We start from the raw sequence: 12,895 nt of genomic DNA on the forward strand, positions 1-12,895 counted from the left end.
TAAATACACAAGTCAAGAGAGAGATCATGGAAGAAAGGATAAAACTTTGTATTGTAGGACCTTTAATAGACTTTTTTCCTGCTTTTTGAACAAGGGTCTGCCATTTTATTTCACACTAGCTTCTGCAAGTTATGTAACCAAACCTGGTTAGCAAAGTGTCTTATGGGTACATAGAGGTGGGTTTGATGAATGCTTCTCAAAAGCTAAGTCCCAAGAGACTGTTCAGACTAGCTGAGGAAAGTATAGTTGAGGGAAGTAAAGAAGAGATTCCAGGTAGAAGGAATCGGATCTATTAAGTCTTCTAGCTTAGAGAGAGCATGTTTCCTACAGAACACAAGATACCATTTGGCTTAGTTGGATCTTATATCAGGGCATTTGGAGTCAGGGGATGTGAAAGGAGATGAGTCTGAACAGTGTTGCCCTGTGAGTCCTGCACTATCTAATCTTCTGGCCATTGACTTTCCTTTCACCCAAATGTTATAATCCAAGTTATTCTTTAAAGATCAAATGTAATCTCCTCCTTGACCCTTCCAGGGTCATTTTTTAAAGTGCAAAGACAATTCACTAGAGAAAGAATAGTCTTGCCAACAAATGGTATTGGAATTATTGGATATGCTAGGAAAATAAATTTTAATCCATACTTTTTACTATACACAAGAATTAATTAAAATAAATCCTAAACCTAAATGGAAAATATAACATGATACAAGTTACAAAATAAGACATAGCAGAAAATCTTCATGATTTTGAATTAGGCAAAGATATCTTAGATATGACACTAAAAGTATGATTCATGAAAGTAAAAAGGTGATAAATTAAACTTTATTAAAATTAAAATGCTTCCTCTTCAATGGACACAATTAAGAGAATAAAATACAAGCCACAGACTGGTAGACATATTTGCAAAGTATGTATCTGATAAAGAACTTGAATCCAAATATTTAACAATTAAAAGTAAACAGTAAAAAAAGAAACAATGTTTTCATGGGCAAAAGATTTGAATAGACAATTCATCAAAGAAGATACATGGATGTCAAATAAGCACATAGAAAGATGTACAGCATAATTCATCATTATAAAACTGAAAATAAGTATCACAATGAAATAACAGCATGTATGTATTAGAATGGCTAAAATTTTAAAAGCTGATGATACCAAATGTTGGTGAGGATATCGAGGAACTCATTCATTGCTGATGAGACTGTAAAATGGTATCATCACTTTGGGGTTTTGTTTAGTTTAGTTTTGTTTTTTGAGATGGAGTCGCTCTGTTGTCCAGGCTGGAGTGCAGTGGCACGATCTCGGCTCACTGCAGCCTCCATCTCCTGGGTTCAAGCGATTCTCCTGTCTCAGCCTCCCAGGTAGCTGGGATTACAGGCGCCCGCCACCACGCTGGGCTAATTTTTGTATTTTTAGTAGAGATAGGGTTTCACCATGTTGGCCAGGCTGGTCTCGAACCCCTGACTTCAGGTGATCTGCCCACCTCAGCCTCCCAAAATGCTGGGATTACAGGCATGAACCACCACGCCTGGCTGGTATCACCACTTTGGAAGACAGTTCAGCAGTTTCTTAAAAAGTTAAATGTACACTTAATATATGATTCAGTTATTCCACTCCAGTATTTACCCAAGAGAAAAGAAAGCACACATCCCCACAAAGACTTATGCTCAACTATTCATAGCAACTTTATTTTTAATAGCCAAAAGCTGGAAACAATGCAAATGTTCACTAGTAGATAAAAGTACAAACACACTTTGCCATATTCATACAACAGAATACTACTCATCAATAAAAAAGAAATGAGCCAGACACATGAAACAACATGGATGAATCTCAAAATAATTACACTTGGTGAAACAAATCAGACGTTAAAAAGAGTACACACTGTATGATTCCATTTGTATAAACCTCTTTAAAATGTAAGCTAATTTATAGTGACAGAAAGCAGATGCAGTTGGCTGCAGACAGGGAAAAGGGGGATACAGAAGAGGAGGAGACCATAGGGAGTTGCCGGAGAAAGAGATTACAAAGGGGTATGAGCAAACGTGAGGGGGAGGGTAACAGATATGTTCATTATCTTGACTGTTGATGGTTTCACAATTGTGTGTGTGTCAAAACTTTTCTAATTGTACACTTTAAATATGTGCAAGTTATTGTGCATTGATTATACATCAATAAAGTTTTTTAAAAATCATTATCTGGAGATCCATTATACTATTTTGTCCATTTTTATATGTGTTTAAAATATTCCAGAATAAAAGTTTGAAAAGAAACATTTTTGTCTTTTTGGTGCAATATAATCAGAGTCATGGAAATAGAAGCGGCCTCAAAATGATATTATATCCATTCCTTTCCCTCACTGGGAAGGTCCACAAGTGATTTCAATGTTTGTGCTTGTTATAACCTAGGTTGTGTTGCTAGAGTTTTCAGAAGCATGCTGGGCTTGTACAAATTTAATTTGACCCCTAAAATGAAATTCTTCTATTCTCCCCTACTCTCACCGCTCGCTGCATCAGGGCAATAACCAAATCTGTTCATCACTGCTAGTAGTTAACATCTTGCTGTAGATTCTGACTCCCATGAGAACAAATAGAGTGCAGAGAAAAGCAATGCAAATGCAAAACATATATTTGATTGCTCAATCAGCTGCTTTCTCCCTGGTAGCTGTGGCTGATCTGAAGTCAGGCGGGGGCTGAAATGATAATCAGACCTGACTTGCATCTGAGCTCCACTGTTAACTAGCAGACAACCTTGGGCCAGTCACTTCCCCTCTCTTCACTCAGTTCCCTTCTCTGCAATACGAGGGGCTTGGTCTCTAAACTCTCTGGAAGGTTTCTTAAAGGAGCAAATAGTTACAATGTGTCTTCTTCTGTTTTCTATCTCCTCAAAGAATAATAAATTGCAGGCTGAGACTCATCAAGGATTTTACAATGTGGGCACTAGGCTGTGACTGGTGAGGACTGGGAGGAGAATTTTTCTGAGTTGGATGAGTTTTATCTGGGTTATAATGTCAAGTTCACTGTATGTGAGCTGGAATATGCATCTTGATCAGGGATTATTTGTTGAAAAGGATAGAATCCCATTTGTACTTCTCAAGTAAATGGGAAATTTTCTGGAAACTGCAGGGATGTCTTAGAACTAAAGTAGATGACGCACAGCAGGTGTTATAAGAGGCTGAAACCAGAGACCATAAAATCATGAGCAATGTCATTCACCTCAGTTTCTCACTTTTGTGCTCTTGCATTTTCTCTCTCCCATGTGACTGCTGTGCTCTCTCTCACATACACACACACACACAACCACTGACTCTGTCTTCACAAAGTCCTTACTCTCGTCTTTCTGCAAAGCAGCCTTCTAGCATCAGTGGCATATAGTAGGAAATGGCTCAACACACCTCCCGCTCCAACACTGAGCCCCACCTTGTTAGCCCCTCATTGGCAATTCCAGATTCCCTAGTAGAAATTGATGCACTGGTAGTGGGTGGGGAGGCGGGTCAAGAGGCACATAGAACTGCTCTCATCAGGGCCACAGGCTTTTAGAAGGATGGCATGAAATGATGGGTATAAAGACCGCCTTGGGTAGGGTTTGGGAATCTAGCTTAATGCCCAAGGAGCAAGTTTCTTTCCATAATAAGAGCAGTGATCTTAATATCTTAGACCCCCCCTAAAACCTTATAATTGAGGAGCTTAGGTTCAGCTAGTTGTGGCAGAGCTTGATCTGGAATTCTGGCTCAGTACTCAATCTCCAGCCCAGCATTCTCTTTTAGAATGAGTTCTGTCAGAGGTTTTTCCTCATGTCCAGGATAATGAAAATGTGGTAATAGTCTAGTGCCAGGAAGGATGCTGGTTGTGATGACCCCAGATATTGAATCATTAACAAAGGAATGGACCTTTGTGATAGGCTGTGTTTTCCAAAGATGGCCACACCATCCTTCATCCCATGTGTGACCCACATATTTCTCCAATGAGTGGTGGGGTCTATGTCCCTTACACTTAAAGCTTGGCAGAATTCTGTGGCTTCTGCCAACCAATAGAGTTGGCTTCTGCTCAACCAATAGAGCAGAAATGATGCTCTGTGAATTTTGAGCCTAGATTAGCAAATGCCCTTCATATTCCCCATGTTCTCTTGGTACCCTTGCTCTTAGAGCCTAGCCCAAACTAGGCCCCATAGAAAGACCATATGTAGGTGTTTAAGCTCAGAGCTCAGCTGAGGTCTTAGCCAACAGGCAGAATCAACTGTCAAATATATGAGAAGAAAACGCCTCCAGATGATTCTAGCCCCCAAGCCATTGAGAAATGCCCAGAGTTTGAATGTGAGGCCCCAGAAATCAAGGCGCCATCTCTGCTATTTCTTGTCTGCATTCCTAAACCACAGAATCTGTGAATATAATGAGGTAGTTATATTGTGCCAGTGAGTTTGGGGGCTAGTTTGTTATACAACCATAATAACTAGAACCACACTGGTAAACTATTTTAAATCATCTATCACCAAAACCTTTAGGTCTTAGAGACAATTTTTCTTGGGTATCTTTATCCTATGCATCATTTTAAGAAGAAAGTCTCCCATTGTATTACTACTGGTTGTTTGATTAAAACAGCAATAATAGCAACACATGCATTAAACTCAAAGTCCTGTATTTGTGAACACTTGTTTCATTACCCATTGCTGTAGCGAAGTTATAGTCAGTGTCTGTCATTTTATAATAAGGCAGAATACCCTCATTGCATATATAAGCATCCAAAAGATTGTCTGTTCCCTATATTTTACTCCATTCTTAGAATATTTTCTTTTCAGTTAATGCTGACTTTTCCCCCAGCTGTGGCAAAGCTGAGAGATTCCTGGATTTTCCTTCTCTCAGTCCTTGAGAGAAGCATCATTTCTGCTTTTAGCAATTTCTGGAGGATGTCAGTGTCCAATCCCATTAGGCTGAGAAAGCTGGACTCCAGCAGCTTTCCTCCTCAATCCATGCCCAACCCCCATGGTGATAGGCATGGAACTTCTGGCTTTGGCATTCATTGGTATTTTCCTGTGGCCCTCAGCCATGCCTCCCTTTCATCTGTTTGCTCCCTGATATGGTCTGAATGTGCCTCCCAACATTAATGTGTTGGAAATTTAATCCCCAATGCGGTGTTGGGAGGTGGGGCCTTTGGGAAAGAATTTAGGTCGTGAGGGCTACACCTTCATAAATTAATTACTGCCACTATTTAAAAAAAAAAAAAAAAAAGGCTTATGGGAGTGAATTTGCTTTCACTTGCCCTTCTGCCTTCCCCACATGCAGCAAGAAGGCCCACACCAGATGCCAGAGATTGATCTTGAACTTCCCAGGCCCCAGAATGGTGAGAAATAAATTTCTCATCTTTATAAATTACCCAGTCTGTGGTATTCTGTTATAGCAGCACTAATAGACTAAGACACTCTACATCACTTCAGCCATGTTCTAATAATTACACATCGACAGAGCCCTAGTGTGTTTGCAGAATAATGCATGATCATATCTCCAACATGAATATTTGTCATGTGTTGGGCGCTGTGCTGAGTAGTTGGGATACAAAGATAAAGGAGATATAGGGCAGGTCTGTAAGAGGCTCACAGTCATCACAGAGCTTGCATCTCCTCCTCCATCAGCTGCCTGCAGGGTCTGCTGCTGTCCCCTTTTGGTTTCCCACCCTCCAATCACTGATTTTCAAGGATAAACAAAAGCAAAGCTTCCACTAACTGTGAGACTTGGGAGCATTTCTTAATATTACTGAGTCTCCATTTCTTCGTGTGTAAATGGGAATGATACTGCCTGGTACATAGGTTGTGGGAAAAATAAAATACAGTGTAAGATGCAGAGTTCAAAACTTAGCACATAAGAGGAATTCAGCAAATGTTACTATTCTTTCCTGCTCTAACTCCATGCTACTATCCCAAATTATTCTGTTTTATACTTTAAAATCCCCTTTTATGCCCCATTCCTCTGACTGCCTGCCCATTCAATGATTTTGGGGGAATTTCTGTGAAAAACAAAAGTGGCAGGGTAAATCATAAAGACTATAAATTTCAAGGTCAATATGTGCCATGCTGGTAGTATTTTAAGAGTCATCCAACCTCACTCCCTCATTTTACAGAGGCAACTTCATCTCCTGTTTTTTTTTTCCCCCCTTTCATTTATTTATCTAAACCGTCCTCCTCATACACACTGTAAACCCAGCCTCTGTGTCTCCATTTTGGTAAGGCTGAAAATCACTCCTTGAATTCCCTCCAAATTCTAAGTCCTTTTCCAAAGCAGTGGTTTATTAACTGGAACATATAGGTGCATGGTGTGTGAAGGGAGGATGGCAGAAGGTGCCACAATTAAAAATATGGGAAGGAAAGAGGTGTAGTGTGAAAAACTTTTAATATTTTAATAAAATACCACACTTTAAAATTTAAGGTTATCTCTTTAAAAAAAATGTGATCTTTTTCAAAAATGGCTATAATTCTTCATGTATCCACATGTTTTGCAATGTGACTTTGCAGCTTTTCCCACCAAGAGGTGATGTTTATTTTCTCACCCCTTGGTTTTTAATTGGTTTTTATGTTCTTCTGGTTTCAAGTCTAGGTCTCAAGGGCTTTGCACACTTCTGCTCATTATCTTAGAAACTGTCTTGGGCTGGGCGCGGTGGCTCAAGCCTGTAATCCCAGCACTTTGGGAGGCCGAGACGGGCGGATCACGAGGTCAGGAGATGGAGACCATCCTGGCTAACACGGTGAAACCCCGTCTCTATTAAGAAATACAAAAAAAAAAACTAGCCGGGCGAGGTGGCGGGCGCCTGTAGTCCCAGCTACTCGGGAGGCTGAGGCCGGAGAATGGCGTAAACCCGGGAGGCGGAGCTTGCAGTGAGCTGAGATCCGGCCACTGCACTCCAGCCTGGGTGACAGAGCGAGACTCTGTCTCAAAAAAAAAAAAAAAAAAAAAAGAAACTGTCTCTGCCATATGAACAAACCTGGTCTTACCTACTGAAGGACAAGAGACCACATAGAGCAGAGCTCAGCTGTTTTAAATGAAGCCACCCTAGATTGGCCCACAACTAGCTAATACCCAAATAAGTGAGCAAACCCAACCCATAGCTGAGCATAGCTGCATAAGTGAGTCCAGCTGAGACCAGAAGAAACACCCAGTCAACTCATAGACATGTGAGCAAAAATTCATGCTTGTTGCTTGCAGTCACTATCTTCGAGTGGTTTTGCTATAATAGCTAACTGATATAAATAAATAAATAAAAAACTTATAGAAAAATAAAACTGAAAAAATTCTTGTTAGTTGTGGTTCTCAAAGCAGCAGGTGAGGCACAAATGTCCAAATTTCTGGGGTTTAGGAAGAATGAGGTTTTGATATTCTTCATTTTCTTTCAAAAGGAACTTCAACTTTAAAAGGCTGAGAAACACTTGTTTTGAGTTATAAAGCCTCGCATGGCCTGAATGCTGTGCAAAAAGCCAGATTAAAATTGAGTGTATTCACCTTTAAACTGACATCTGACATTGGAAATAGTTAGAAAATGAAGCTAGGACTAGGGGGAGAAAAAGAAAGATTAGGATAAGCATTTATTTGCATTCACCCTGCCTGCTTCTGGGAATTGCTGCTTTGGATCATGTAGTTTAAATAGGAGTTGCCAGCTTTCTACCTTGCCTCCTTGGCAGTAATGATTGCTCCAGAAATACAACCCGAGCAGACTCATAGAATCATTTCTTGAGATTTTAAACACTAGAATCAAGCAGAGAGGTAAGGCAATTTTTCTTCTCTGTTGGTAGAAGTAGAGAGAGGTAAGTGTAGGGCAGCTATTATTTCTGGCACTCTCAAGGAAGTCCATCACACTAAGAGAAGTAGAGACAAGAGGCAGCAGCCATCTTGGGAGTATCTGAGTTTCTGGTTTCAAGTCATTCCTGGCCTTCCATGGTTTGATGGCCTGAGCAAGAAATTTGCCTTTTCTCCTAAGCAAGTTCAACTTGCTCAAACACTTGCAACCAAAGAGAGTCTGTAGATGAAATCAATAGCAGAGAACATCTTGCAAAGCTTGCTTTCTCAATGAAACTTTGAGGGAAAAAAAAAATTGAACTAGAGAAAGATAAGTTACACGTGACAGACATGGAAAAGCACTAGTCAGATCTTTTGAGAGCTCGCTGCCCAGCTGGAAAGAATGTGGTTGTCTTAACAGCCTCCAGCTGTGAGCAACCTCATGGTCTGCCTCCACTTTCAAAGGCACACTATTTTAAGGGCAGCCACCAACCAATGACTAAGCAAGTCACCTCATAAAAGAACTAGACATTTCCACCCAATGCAGGATGCCTATAGTGGGCAATTTTCCCTCCAAATTCTCCCATTCGGCTGGCAGATGCTTTGCCAGTTTGGGAACACACTCTAGACTCTCCTCCATACACAATCCCATTCCTTCCTTTTTTTTTTTCCCAAAGATGTTATTCCTTAATAAAGCTTTCTTATTTCTCAGTGTCCATTTTGGAAAATTGGTGTTTAATGGCCTTTCTCCAGCAAATTTAAAATAATTCAACCAAAACCATAAACATTTTCATAGCCATCTTGTCTAGAATAGGCAGAAAGAAAGGATCCTGTCTAGGAGCCATGAGCAGGTAGAGATGACAAATATCTCCTCTTTCCCGTTAGCCCACATATCTTCCCATCATTTCATGGGCCACATGGCAATGGTGTAGGCAAATCAAAACCACAGATTAGGAAAGCTTTCCTGGTCCATCTGATATACCTGTGGTATCTGTGGACTTGCCTCCAACTACCTGCCCTCCTCTCCTGTCATAGCCCCTTCATTTGCCTCACCTCCTGCATCATCTGTGGAGCAGGAGATGAATTAGTGAAACATCAGTATGAATGCTGCAGACCTTGCACACTTCTCAGCCTCTTTTTTTTTTTTTCTTTTGCATGTTTTCCATTATCTCTAACCTTGAAGCTTCCAAAGATGTGACAAGTAGCTGGAAATGATTCTGAACCCAATTCTTCATTTTGTTTTCTACTGGTATACTTGAAAAAAATTAGAATGGGAAGAAATTCCAGCTTGTTCACACCTTGACTTAGGTAGTTACTAGCAGGTTGACTTACCTTCAGTCCAATAGAATTCCTAGCAGAGCTTAATATTTCCCCAGCCTGATTCGCATTGAGCACATTAACCTAATATGCAAGAATCAAACATTTTAAGCTCCATTTGTTTATCTGAAGTTTCACAGATACCTTTTCTTTAGCTTTACTCAAACTCAAAGACATAATTTTTTTAAAAAATTATACAATCACTGTGTAAATAGTCTCCAGAGATGAACACCAACCATTTCTGAGTCCTTTTGCCCTCCCCTCCAACCTGGGATGGCCCTGGGAGTACTTTGATCCAATACAATATGGGGAAAATGGTATCTGGGATTACTTCAGAGGTCAGGCCTTAAGAGTACTGGCAGCTTCTGCTTCCTCTCCAGGAACCCAGCTGCTCTTCTGTCTAGCCACATGGAGGAGACAGCAGCACCACTGGCAGCCATGTGAACAAGCCAGTTCAGTCATTCCAGCCCAGTTGAGTCCCCCAGAGAGCTGCAACCCCTGCTAATACCACAAGGGGCAGAACTTCCCAGCTGAGTCTAATAAAGCTATGAACTCAAGAGAGATAATGTAATGGTTGTTTGGGGATGGTTTGTTACACAGCAATAGATAAGCAATAATTTTCAGATATTCCTACTCAAGAAGTAATATAAAGGTATGGAAAATGGACTCTCTTACACAGTGCAGGTGGGAGTATAAGTTCATACAGTTAATTTGAAGGGGAATTTGGCAGTATTTTCTAGCATTTGAAATTTATATGTTCTATAACTCAGAAATTCCACTTCTCAGTATCTATTCCAAAAAGTCACCCACACATGTGCCAAGGAGCAGGTACAAATATATTAAGTTCAGTTTATTTGAGAAAGAGAGAGAGGGGGAGAATATTTATCAATGTAGAAATGACTTATATATCTAACATGGAATATTTTGTATCTGCTGAAAGAATAAGGTAGATCTACATGAACCAAATAACACATATCTCCAGTACATTATTGAGCAAAAATAATAAATTACAATACAATATATATAGTAAAAAAGCATTTGTGGCAAAAATATGCATGGCAATACTATATGTTTGCAATTGCCTATATATCTAAGTGCATAGAAAGTCTGATGGAATTAATTATATATTTAAGATAGGATAGTCTTTGTTGTGATAATGAGCAACTCTAAGGTTTCAACAGCTTACCATGATAAAAAGGTTTTGCTTTTTTATCCTCACAAAACTTGTGATATGGATTGGGTGACTTACTGTAGTCTCATTTTTGAGACATTTACATAATTTCCACTATTTGTCACCATTAGACAATACCGTACTGCACATACACATGAGAAGCTAAACATCTCTTTACACATGTGTATCACTTTAAAGTTTTCAAACAGTTTACACATTTATTTCTGTTTAAGCTATATAAAAATCCCATGTGCTAAACAAGCTAGCATATGACAGGATTACTCAACTACTGAAATAAGATATCTCCAATGTGGTTCTCCTCCAAATGGGTACTTAGAGATCTGGGTTGCCACCATCATGCATGTATTTACACAATCCGATATGTGTGGCCTTCAGGGTCTCTGCACCAGGGGGAGGGAAGGATGGAAGGGGGACATTGGCTTCGAAATGTCACAGCCTAGAACTAGCAATGTGTCATTGTTGCTCACAGTTCCTTGACTAGTACTAGTCATATGGCCCAAAACTTACTGCAGTCTCATTTTTGAGACATTTACATAATTTCTATTATTTGTCACCATTACAGAAATACTGTAGTGCATATACACACAAGAAGCTAAACATCTCTTTACACATGTGTATCACTTTGAAGTTTTCAAACACTTTTCACATTTATTATTTCAGCTTAAGCTACATAAAAATCCCATGTGCTAAACAAGCTAGGTATGATTCTCCTTCATTTTACAAACAGGGAAATTGAGGCCCAAAGAATCTTGACTAAGGTTTCATGGCTCTAAAAGAGCAGAGACTTAAAATTAACTCTGTGATGTTCTGAGTCCAGTTCTCTTTTCTTTAGGGATATGCCAACAGCTTTCTACCTTATACATTATCATTTAAGATGGCCTCAGTATGTGTGAATGAAAGGAACTTAGAGAATAGATAAGGATTTTAAGGACAAGAAAGAAATTGCTGTTCCAGGAATCTGGATCAGAGTGATTTTGAAAAATGTTTGTTTCCATGTCTGTCTCCCTAACTAGAGTATGACTTTCTAAATGAGATTAGGCCACATTTGCCTCTATAATCCCATTTTCCGGCACAGGGCCTGACCCATGCTGAGCACTAGATAAATATTCATTGAAAGGATGGATGGATGGATGGATGGATGGATGGATGGATGGATGGATGGATGGATGGACGGACGGACGGATGGGTGGACGGATGGATGGGTGGATGGATGGGTGGATGGATGGATAGATGGGTATGCTTTCTATATTCTCTATCATAAAGTCATAGCATTTTAGACCTTGAATAAATCTAGAACCTTGCTACTCGAATGTGGTCCTTGAAGCAGAAGTATCAACATCACTGGGAACTTGTTAGAAATGAAGAATCTCAGACCCCACTCCAGACCTACTAAGTCAGAATCTCCATTTTAACAAAATCTGAAGATGAATCATAAGCATTTTAAAGTTTAAGTAAACTCACATGCACTGGTCTTGAATTAACTCTTCTTATTGTATATATAGGAAAGTTCCGTAGATCATTGACAATCTCCAAGATGCCTCAAGCATTGGATGGAAGCCAAGCTGGAAGCAGTTTCACCCCTCTGCCCTCATTAATCTCGTGCTTCCTTACATCGTAGCCTGTTTTCAACATAGAAGAAATGCACAATAAGTGGAGTTTGCTTGAGTTCAATGCATTTAGTGTCTGTGCAGGGTGGGTGGGGGAGGTAGTCTTTAATGATAAAATTAACACATCATACTTGTAACACAGGAGAGTTAGTGGCAAACAGGAAGTAGCCCCTCAGTGTTACAGGTGAATCTTGCTTTTCTCACCTGTGATAGAATTCCCTTTGATCCTCTGAGACATCCTTACCAAGGATGGTCATGGTTCTCATCTTTACCACCATTACATTCAGGGCAGAGCATGCCAAGAACAGTTCAGGAGTATACAGGAGGAAAAAAAAACACTAACACTGACTCAGATATTTTCACAAAGATGACCTCCATTAATCCTTATACTACCCAATGAAGCAGGTATAACATGCATTTCACAGAGAGAGGAAACTAAACTCAAAGAAGGTGAGCAACTTGTCCTAGTCACTCTGTAAATGCAGAATCTTCTGTCACAAAGTCTAAGATGATCTGATATCAACTCTCCTAGATGGACTCAGGTGAAAAATATTCAGTATAAACAATAATATCCATTTCCCCAGATTAGGATGATGCAATGAGGGCAGAGGTCCACTGGGCCGCTTTGAAAAAACTGGCAGAACTGCTCAATTCTTAGTCTCCTGGCCACACTCCAGTCAAACTCAGACACAGGGCTCTGAAAGATTGCTCTAAACTCTTCAGACTGCAGATAGCTCTTCCTCTGCTGTGGAGATATGGCTGCTCTCCATAACATCAACACAGATGATTATACATAACAAGCATCACCACTTGCCCAGCATTATCAGCACATGTGGGGAAGTTGCCAGGAAGCCAGGAGCCTTGAAACTGCATCTAAATCTGGCAAAATTTTTCAAACATTGGATCCCCCAACTTTCTGTTCCTTGATACACAAAGCTGGAAGATGATTTCAAGTGAGAACACATTGAAATCAAGGAATTTTAGGCCTCCAAGTAGAAGTGTCTCATGATTTGATAAGAAACG

The sequence above is a fragment of the Macaca mulatta genome, chromosome 2 (assembly GCF_049350105.2).
Source record: "Macaca mulatta isolate MMU2019108-1 chromosome 2, T2T-MMU8v2.0, whole genome shotgun sequence".
NCBI lineage: Eukaryota > Metazoa > Chordata > Mammalia > Primates > Cercopithecidae > Macaca > Macaca mulatta.